The following is a 10,990-nucleotide window of genomic DNA, read 5'->3' on the forward strand; positions in this document are numbered from 1 at the left end:
ATAGTTGGTGACACTTCTCAATTCAAATTGGGCAAATCGAACTTTATTGCATCTAAACTTATGTTATTTTTAAAGAGAAATATAGAATGAATTTCATCCAAAAGCGTCTAGAAAAAACTGTTAGTTAGTTATAAATAATGAAAATGTAATAAAGTTGATAAAAAGTTACTAATATAATCAAATAAATTATATTTGATGCCACTTTTGAATTCAAAATTGGGGAAGTCGAATTTATAGCCACTAAACTTACGTTATCGAAATGTATAATGAAATTCGTCCGAAAGCGTCTATAAAAACCTTTTAATTGGCTATATAGAATGAGAACGTAATAATGTTGATATAAAGTTGCTAATTTAATCAAATGAATTATATTTGGTGACACTTCTCAATTCAAATTGGGCAAGTCGAACTTTATTGCATCTAAACTTATGTTATTTTTAAAGAGAAATATAGAATGAATTTCATCCAAAAGCGTCTAGAAAAAGCTGTTAGTTAGTTCTAAATAATGAAAATTTAATAAAGTTTATAAAAAGTTGCTAATATAATCAAATAAATTATATTTGGTGCCACTTTTGAATTCAACATTGGGGAAGTCGAATTTATAGCCACTAAACTTACATTATCGAAATGTATAATGAAATTCGTCTGAAAGCGTCTATAAAACCTTTTAATTGGCTATATAGAATGAGAACGTAATAATGTTGATATAAAGTTGCTAATTTAATCAAATGAATTATATTTGATGACACTTCTCAATTCAAATTGGGCAAGTCGAACTTTATTGCATCTAAACTTATGTTATTTTTAAAGAGAAATATAGAATGAATTTCATCCAAAAGCGTCTACAAAAAACTGTTAGTTAGTTATAAATAATGAAAATGTAATAAAGTTGATAAAAAGTTGCTAATATAATCAAATAAATTATATTTGATGCCACTTTTGAATTCAAAATTGGGGAAGTCGAATTTATAGCCACTAAACTTACATTATCGAAATGTATAATGAAATTCGTCTGAAAGCGTCTATAAAACCTTTTAATTGGCTATATAGAATGAGAACGTAATAATGTTGATATAAAGTTGCTAATTTAATCAAATGAATTATATTTGATGACACTTCTCAATTCAAATTGGGCAAGTCGAACTTTATTGCATCTAAACTTATGTTATTTTTAAAGAGAAATATAGAATGAATTTCATCCAAAAGCGTCTACAAAAAACTGTTAGTTAGTTATAAATAATGAAAATGTAATAAAGTTGATAAAAAGTTGCTAATATAATCAAATAAATTATATTTGATGCCACTTTTGAATTCAAAATTGGGGAAGTCGAATTTATAGCCACTAAACTTACGTTATCGAAATGTATAATGAAATTCGTCCGAAAGCGTCTCTAAAAACCTTTTAATTGGCTATATAGAATGAGAACGTAATAATGTTGATATAAAGTTGCTAATTTAATCAAATGAATTATATTTGGTGACACTTCTCAATTCAAATTGGGCAAGTCGAACTTTATTGCATCTAAACTTATGTTATTTTTAAAGAGAAATATAGATTGAATTTCATCCAAAAGCGTCTAGAAAAACCTGTTAGTTAGTTATAAATAATGAAAATGTAATAAAGTTGATAAAAAGTTACTAATATAATCAAATAAATTATATTTGATGCCACTTTTGAATTCAAAATTGGGGAAGTCGAATTTATAGCCACTAAACTTACGTTATCGAAATGTATAATGAAATTCGTCCGAAAGCGTCTATAAAAACCTTTTAATTGGCTATATAGAATGAGAACATAATAATGTTGATATAAAGTTGCTAATTTAATCAAATGAATTATATTTGGTGACACTTCTCAATTCAAATTGGGCAAGTCGAACTTTATTGCATCTAAACTTATGTTATTTTTAAAGAGAAATATAGAATGAATTTCATCCAAAAGCGTCTAGAAAAAACTGTTAGTTAGTTATAAGTAATGAAAATGTAATAAAATTGAGAAAAAGTTGCTAATTAAATCAAATAAATTATATTTGATGCCACTTTTGAATTCAAAATTGGGGAAGTCGAATTTATAGCCACTAAACTTACGTTATCGAAATGTATAATGAAATTCGTCCGAAAGCGTCTATGAAAACCTTTTAATTGGCTATGTAGAATGAGAACGTAATAATGTTGATATAAAGTTGCTAATTTAATCAAATGAATTATATTTGGTGACACTTCTCAATTTAAATTGGGCAAGTCGAACTTTATTGCATCTAAACTTATGTTATTTTTAAAGAGAAATGTGGAATGAATTTCATCCAAAAGCGTCTAGAAAAAGCTGTTAGTTAGTTCTAAATAATAAAAATTTAATAAAGTTTATAAAAAGTTGCTAATATAATCAAATAAATTATATTTGGTGCCACTTTTGAATTCAAAATTGGGGAAGTCGAATTTATAGCCACTAAACTTACGTTATCGAAATGTATAATGAAATTCGTCTGAAAGCGTCTATAAAACCTTTTAATTGGCTATATAGAATGAGAACGTAATAATGTTGATATAAAGTTGCTAATTTAATCAAATGAATTATATTTGGTGACACTTCTCAATTCAAATTGGGCAAGTCGAACTTTATTGCATCTAAACTTATGTTATTTTTAAAGAGAAATATAGAATGAATTTCATCCAAAAGCGTCCAGAAAAAACTGTTAGTTTGTTATAAATAATGAAAATGTAATAAAGTTGATAAAAAGTTGCTAATATAATCAAATAAATTATATTTGATGCCACTTTTGAATTCAAAATTGGGGAAGTCGAATTTATAGCCACTAAACTTACGTTATCGAAATGTATAATGAAATTCGTCCGAAAGCGTCTATAAAAACCTTTTAATTGGCTATATAGAATGAGAACGTAATAATGTTGATATAAAGTTGCTAATTTAATCAAATGAATTATATTTTGTGACACTTCTCAATTCAAATTGGGCAAGTCAAACTTTATTGCATCTAAACTTATGTTATTTTTAAAGAGAAATATAGAATGAATTTCATCCAAAAGCGTCCAGAAAAAACTGTTAGTTAGTTATAAATAATGAAAATGTAATAAAGTTGATAAAAAGTTGCTAATATAATCAAATAAATTATATTTGGTGCCACTTTTGAATTCAAAATTGGGGAAGTCGAATTTATAGCCTCTAAACTTACGTTATCGAAATGTATAATGAAATTCGTCCAAAAGCGTCTCTAAAAACCTTTTAATTGGCTATACAGAATGAGAACGTAATAATGTTGATATAAAGTTGCTAATTTAATCAAATGAATTATATTTGGTGACACTTCTCAATTCAAATTGGGCAAATCGAACTTTATTGCATCTAAACTTATGTTATTTTTAAAGAGAAATATAGAATGAATTTCATCCAAAAGCGTCTAGAAAAAACTGTTAGTTAGTTATAAATAATGAAAATGTAATAAAGTTGATAAAAAGTTACTAATATAATCAAATAAATTATATTTGATGCCACTTTTGAATTCAAAATTGGGGAAGTCGAATTTATAGCCACTAAACTTACGTTATCGAAATGTATAATGAAATTCGTCCGAAAGCGTCTATAAAAACCTTTTAATTGGCTATATAGAATGAGAACGTAATAATGTTGATATAAAGTTGCTAATTTAATCAAATGAATTATATTTGGTGACACTTCTCAATTCAAATTGGGCAAGTCGAACTTTATTGCATCTAAACTTATGTTATTTTTAAAGAGAAATATAGAATGAATTTCATCCAAAAGCGTCTAGAAAAAGCTGTTAGTTAGTTCTAAATAATGAAAATTTAATAAAGTTGATAAAAAGTTGCTAATATAATCAAATAAATTATATTTGGTGCCACTTTTGAATTCAAAATTGGGGAAGTCGAATTTATAGCCACTAAACTTACGTTATCGAAATGTATAATGAAATTCGTCCGAAAGCGTCTATAAAAACCTTTTAATTGGCTATATAGAATGAGAACGTAATAATGTTGATATAAAGTTGCTAATTTAATCAAATGAATTATATTTGGTGACACTTCTCAATTCAAATTGGGCAAGTCGAACTTTATTGCATCTAAACTTATGTTATTTTTAAAGAGAAATATAGAATGAATTTCATCCAAAAGCGTCTAGAAAAAACTGTTAGTTAGTTATAAGTAATGAAAATGTAATAAAGTTGAGAAAAAGTTGCTAATTAAATCAAATAAATTATATTTGATGCCACTTTTGAATTCAAAATTGGGGAAGTCGAATTTATAGCCACTAAACTTACGTTATCGAAATGTATAATGAAATTCGTCCGAAAGCGTCTATGAAAACCTTTTAATTGGCTATGTAGAATGAGAACGTAATAATGTTGATATAAAGTTGCTAATTTAATCAAATGAATTATATTTGGTGACACTTCTCAATTCAAATTGGGCAAGTCGAACTTTATTGCATCTAAACTTATGTTATTTTTAAAGAGAAATGTGGAATGAATTTCATCCAAAAGCGTCTAGAAAAAGCTGTTAGTTAGTTCTAAATAATAAAAATTTAATAAAGTTTATAAAAAGTTGCTAATATAATCAAATAAATTATATTTGGTGCCACTTTTGAATTCAAAATTGGGGAAGTCGAATTTATAGCCACTAAACTTACGTTATCGAAATGTATAATGAAATTCGTCTGAAAGCGTCTATAAAACCTTTTAATTGGCTATATAGAATGAGAACGTAATAATGTTGATATAAAGTTGCTAATTTAATCAAATGAATTATATTTGGTGACACTTCTCAATTCAAATTGGGCAAGTCGAACTTTATTGCATCTAAACTTATGTTATTTTTAAAGAGAAATATAGAATGAATTTCATCCAAAAGCGTCCAGAAAAAACTGTTAGTTTGTTATAAATAATGAAAATGTAATAAAGTTGATAAAAAGTTGCTAATATAATCAAATAAATTATATTTGATGCCACTTTTGAATTCAAAATTGGGGAAGTCGAATTTATAGCCACTAAACTTACGTTATCGAAATGTATAATGAAATTCGTCCGAAAGCGTCTATAAAAACCTTTTAATTGGCTATATAGAATGAGAACGTAATAATGTTGATATAAAGTTGCTAATTTAATCAAATGAATTATATTTTGTGACACTTCTCAATTCAAATTGGGCAAGTCAAACTTTATTGCATCTAAACTTATGTTATTTTTAAAGAGAAATATAGAATGAATTTCATCCAAAAGCGTCTAGAAAAAACTGTTAGTTAGTTATAAATAATGAAAATGTAATAAAGTTGATAAAAAGTTGCTAATATAATCAAATAAATTATATTTGGTGCCACTTTTGAATTCAAAATTGGGGAAGTCGAATTTATAGCCTCTAAACTTACGTTATCGAAATGTATAATGAAATTCGTCCAAAAGCGTCTCTAAAAACCTTTTAATTGGCTATACAGAATGAGAACGTAATAATGTTGATATAAAGTTGCTAATTTAATCAAATGAATTATATTTGGTGACACTTCTCAATTCAAATTGGGCAAATCGAACTTTATTGCATCTAAACTTATGTTATTTTTAAAGAGAAATATAGAATGAATTTCATCCAAAAGCGTCTAGAAAAAACTGTTAGTTAGTTATAAATAATGAAAATGTAATAAAGTTGATAAAAAGTTACTAATATAATCAAATAAATTATATTTGATGCCACTTTTGAATTCAAAATTGGGGAAGTCGAATTTATAGCCTCTAAACTTACGTTATCGAAATGTATAATGAAATTCGTCCGAAAGCGTCTATAAAAACCTTTTAATTGGCTATATAGAATGAGAACGTAATAATGTTGATATAAAGTTGCTAATTTAATCAAATGAATTATATTTGGTGACACTTCTCAATTCAAATTGGGCAAGTCGAACTTTATTGCATCTAAACTTATGTTATTTTTAAAGAGAAATATAGAATGAATTTCATCCAAAAGCGTCTAGAAAAAGCTGTTAGTTAGTTCTAAATAATGAAAATTTAATAAAGTTGATAAAAAGTTGCTAATATAATCAAATAAATTATATTTGGTGCCACTTTTGAATTCAAAATTGGGGAAGTCGAATTTATAGCCACTAAACTTACGTTATCGAAATGTATAATGAAATTCGTCCGAAAGCGTCTATAAAAACCTTTTAATTGGCTATATAGAATGAGAACGTAATAATGTTGATATAAAGTTGCTAATTTAATCAAATGAATTATATTTGGTGACACTTCTCAATTCAAATTGGGCAAGTCGAACTTTATTGCATCTAAACTTATGTTATTTTTAAAGAGAAATATAGAATGAATTTCATCCAAAAGCGTCTAGAAAAAACTGTTAGTTAGTTATAAGTAATGAAAATGTAATAAAGTTGAGAAAAAGTTGCTAATTAAATCAAATAAATTATATTTGATGCCACTTTTGAATTCAAAATTGGGGAAGTCGAATTTATAGCCACTAAACTTACGTTATCGAAATGTATAATGAAATTCGTCCGAAAGCGTCTATGAAAACCTTTTAATTGGCTATGTAGAATGAGAACGTAATAATGTTGATATAAAGTTGCTAATTTAATCAAATGAATTATATTTGGTGACACTTCTCAATTCAAATTGGGCAAGTCGAACTTTATTGCATCTAAACTTATGTTATTTTTAAAGAGAAATGTGGAATGAATTTCATCCAAAAGCGTCTAGAAAAAGCTGTTAGTTAGTTCTAAATAATAAAAATTTAATAAAGTTTATAAAAAGTTGCTAATATAATCAAATAAATTATATTTGGTGCCACTTTTGAATTCAAAATTGGGGAAGTCGAATTTATAGCCACTAAACTTACGTTATCGAAATGTATAATGAAATTCGTCTGAAAGCGTCTATAAAACCTTTTAATTGGCTATATAGAATGAGAACGTAATAATGTTGATATAAAGTTGCTAATTTAATCAAATGAATTATATTTGGTGACACTTCTCAATTCAAATTGGGCAAGTCGAACTTTATTGCATCTAAACTTATGTTATTTTTAAAGAGAAATATAGAATGAATTTCATCCAAAAGCGTCCAGAAAAAACTGTTAGTTTGTTATAAATAATGAAAATGTAATAAAGTTGATAAAAAGTTGCTAATATAATCAAATAAATTATATTTGATGCCACTTTTGAATTCAAAATTGGGGAAGTCGAATTTATAGCCACTAAACTTACGTTATCGAAATGTATAATGAAATTCGTCCGAAAGCGTCTATAAAAACCTTTTAATTGGCTATATAGAATGAGAACGTAATAATGTTGATATAAAGTTGCTAATTTAATCAAATGAATTATATTTTGTGACACTTCTCAATTCAAATTGGGCAAGTCAAACTTTATTGCATCTAAACTTATGTTATTTTTAAAGAGAAATATAGAATGAATTTCATCCAAAAGCGTCTAGAAAAAACTGTTAGTTAGTTATAAATAATGAAAATGTAATAAAGTTGATAAAAAGTTGCTAATATAATCAAATAAATTATATTTGGTGCCACTTTTGAATTCAAAATTGGGGAAGTCGAATTTATAGCCTCTAAACTTACGTTATCGAAATGTATAATGAAATTCGTCCAAAAGCGTCTCTAAAAACCTTTTAATTGGCTATACAGAATGAGAACGTAATAATGTTGATATAAAGTTGCTAATTTAATCAAATGAATTATATTTGGTGACACTTCTCAATTCAAATTGGGCAAATCGAACTTTATTGCATCTAAACTTATGTTATTTTTAAAGAGAAATATAGAATGAATTTCATCCAAAAGCGTCTAGAAAAAACTGTTAGTTAGTTATAAATAATGAAAATGTAATAAAGTTGATAAAAAGTTACTAATATAATCAAATAAATTATATTTGATGCCACTTTTGAATTCAAAATTGGGGAAGTCGAATTTATAGCCACTAAACTTACGTTATCGAAATATATAATGAAATTCGTCCGAAAGCGTCTATAAAAACCTTTTAATTGGCTATATAGAATGAGAACGTAATAATGTTGATATAAAGTTGCTAATTTAATCAAATGAATTATATTTGGTGACACTTCTCAATTCAAATTGGGCAAGTCGAACTTTATTGCATCTAAACTTATGTTATTTTTAAAGAGAAATATAGAATGAATTTCATCCAAAAGCGTCTAGAAAAAGCTGTTAGTTAGTTCTAAATAATGAAAATTTAATAAAGTTGATAAAAAGTTGCTAATATAATCAAATAAATTATATTTGGTGCCACTTTTGAATTCAAAATTGGGGAAGTCGAATTTATAGCCACTAAACTTACGTTATCGAAATGTATAATGAAATTCGTCCGAAAGCGTCTATAAAAACCTTTTAATTGGCTATATAGAATGAGAACGTAATAATGTTGATATAAAGTTGCTAATTTAATCAAATGAATTATATTTGGTGACACTTCTCAATTCAAATTGGGCAAGTCGAACTTTATTGCATCTAAACTTATGTTATTTTTAAAGAGAAATATAGAATGAATTTCATCCAAAAGCGTCTAGAAAAAACTGTTAGTTAGTTATAAGTAATGAAAATGTAATAAAGTTGAGAAAAAGTTGCTAATTAAATCAAATAAATTATATTTGATGCCACTTTTGAATTCAAAATTGGGGAAGTCGAATTTATAGCCACTAAACTTACGTTATCGAAATGTATAATGAAATTCGTCCGAAAGCGTCTATGAAAACCTTTTAATTGGCTATGTAGAATGAGAACGTAATAATGTTGATATAAAGTTGCTAATTTAATCAAATGAATTATATTTGGTGACACTTCTCAATTCAAATTGGGCAAGTCGAACTTTATTGCATCTAAACTTATGTTATTTTTAAAGAGAAATGTGGAATGAATTTCATCCAAAAGCGTCTAGAAAAACCTGTTAGTTAGTTCTAAATAATAAAAATTTAATAAAGTTTATAAAAAGTTGCTAATATAATCAAATAAATTATATTTGGTGCCACTTTTGAATTCAAAATTGGGGAAGTCGAATTTATAGCCACTAAACTTACGTTATCGAAATGTATAATGAAATTCGTCTGAAAGCGTCTATAAAACCTTTTAATTGGCTATATAGAATGAGAACGTAATAATGTTGATATAAAGTTGCTAATTTAATCAAATGAATTATATTTGGTGACACTTCTCAATTCAAATTGGGCAAGTCGAACTTTATTGCATCTAAACTTATGTTATTTTTAAAGAGAAATATAGAATGAATTTCATCCAAAAGCGTCCAGAAAAAACTGTTAGTTTGTTATAAATAATGAAAATGTAATAAAGTTGATAAAAAGTTGCTAATATAATCAAATAAATTATATTTGATGCCACTTTTGAATTCAAAATTGGGGAAGTCGAATTTATAGCCACTAAACTTACGTTATCGAAATGTATAATGAAATTCGTCCGAAAGCGTCTATAAAAACCTTTTAATTGGCTATATAGAATGAGAACGTAATAATGTTGATATAAAGTTGCTAATTTAATCAAATGAATTATATTTTGTGACACTTCTCAATTCAAATTGGGCAAGTCAAACTTTATTGCATCTAAACTTATGTTATTTTTAAAGAGAAATATAGAATGAATTTCATCCAAAAGCGTCTAGAAAAAACTGTTAGTTAGTTATAAATAATGAAAATGTAATAAAGTTGATAAAAAGTTGCTAATATAATCAAATAAATTATATTTGGTGCCACTTTTGAATTCAAAATTGGGGAAGTCGAATTTATAGCCTCTAAACTTACGTTATCGAAATGTATAATGAAATTCGTCCAAAAGCGTCTCTAAAAACCTTTTAATTGGCTATACAGAATGAGAACGTAATAATGTTGATATAAAGTTGCTAATTTAATCAAATGAATTATATTTGGTGACACTTCTCAATTCAAATTGGGCAAGTCGAACTTTATAGCATCTAAACTTATGTTATTTTTAAAGAGAAATATAGAATGAATTTCATCCAAAAGCGTCTAGAAAAAGCTGTTAGTTAGTTCTAAATAATGAAAATTTAATAAAGTTTATAAAAAGTTACTAATATAATCAAATAAATTATATTTGGTGCCACTTTTGAATTCAAAATTGGGGAAGTCGAATTTATAGCCATTAAACTTACGTTATCGAAATGTATAATGAAATTCGTCTGAAAGCGTCTATAAAACCTTTTAATTGGCTATATGGAATGAGAACGTAATAATGTTGATATAAAGTTGCTAATTTAATCAAATGAATTATATTTGGTGACACTTCTCAATTCAAATTGGGCAAGTCGAACTTTATAGCATCTAAACTTATGTTATTTTTAAAGAGAAATATAGAATGAATTTCATCCAAAAGCGTCTAGAAAAAACTGTTAGTTAGTTATAAATAATGAAAACGTAATAAAGTTGATAAAAAGTTGCTAATATAATCAAATAAATTATATTTGGTGCCACTTTTGAATTCAAAATTGGGGAAGTCGAATTTATAGCCTCTAAACTTACGTTATCGAAATGTATAATGAAATTCGTCCAAAAGCGTCTCTAAAAACCTTTTAATTGGCTATACAGAATGAGAACGTAATAATGTTGATATAAAGTTGCTAATTTAATCAAATGAATTATAGTTGGTGACACTTCTCAATTCAAATTGGGCAAATCGAACTTTATTGCATCTAAACTTATGTTATTTTTAAAGAGAAATATAGAATGAATTTCATCCAAAAGCGTCTAGAAAAAACTGTTAGTTAGTTATAAATAATGAAAATGTAATAAAGTTGATAAAAAGTTGCTAATATAATCAAATAAATTATATTTGGTGCCACTTTTGAATTCAAAATTGGGGAAGTCGAATTTATAGCCTCTAAACTTACGTTATCGAAATGTATAATGAAATTCGTCCAAAAGCGTCTCTAAAAACCTTTTAATTGGCTATACAGAATGAGAAC

Source organism: Lactuca virosa, chromosome 3 (assembly GCF_052849685.1).
Source record: "Lactuca virosa cultivar CGN04683 chromosome 3, Lactuca_virosa_CGN04683_v6, whole genome shotgun sequence".
Lineage (NCBI taxonomy): Eukaryota > Viridiplantae > Streptophyta > Magnoliopsida > Asterales > Asteraceae > Lactuca > Lactuca virosa.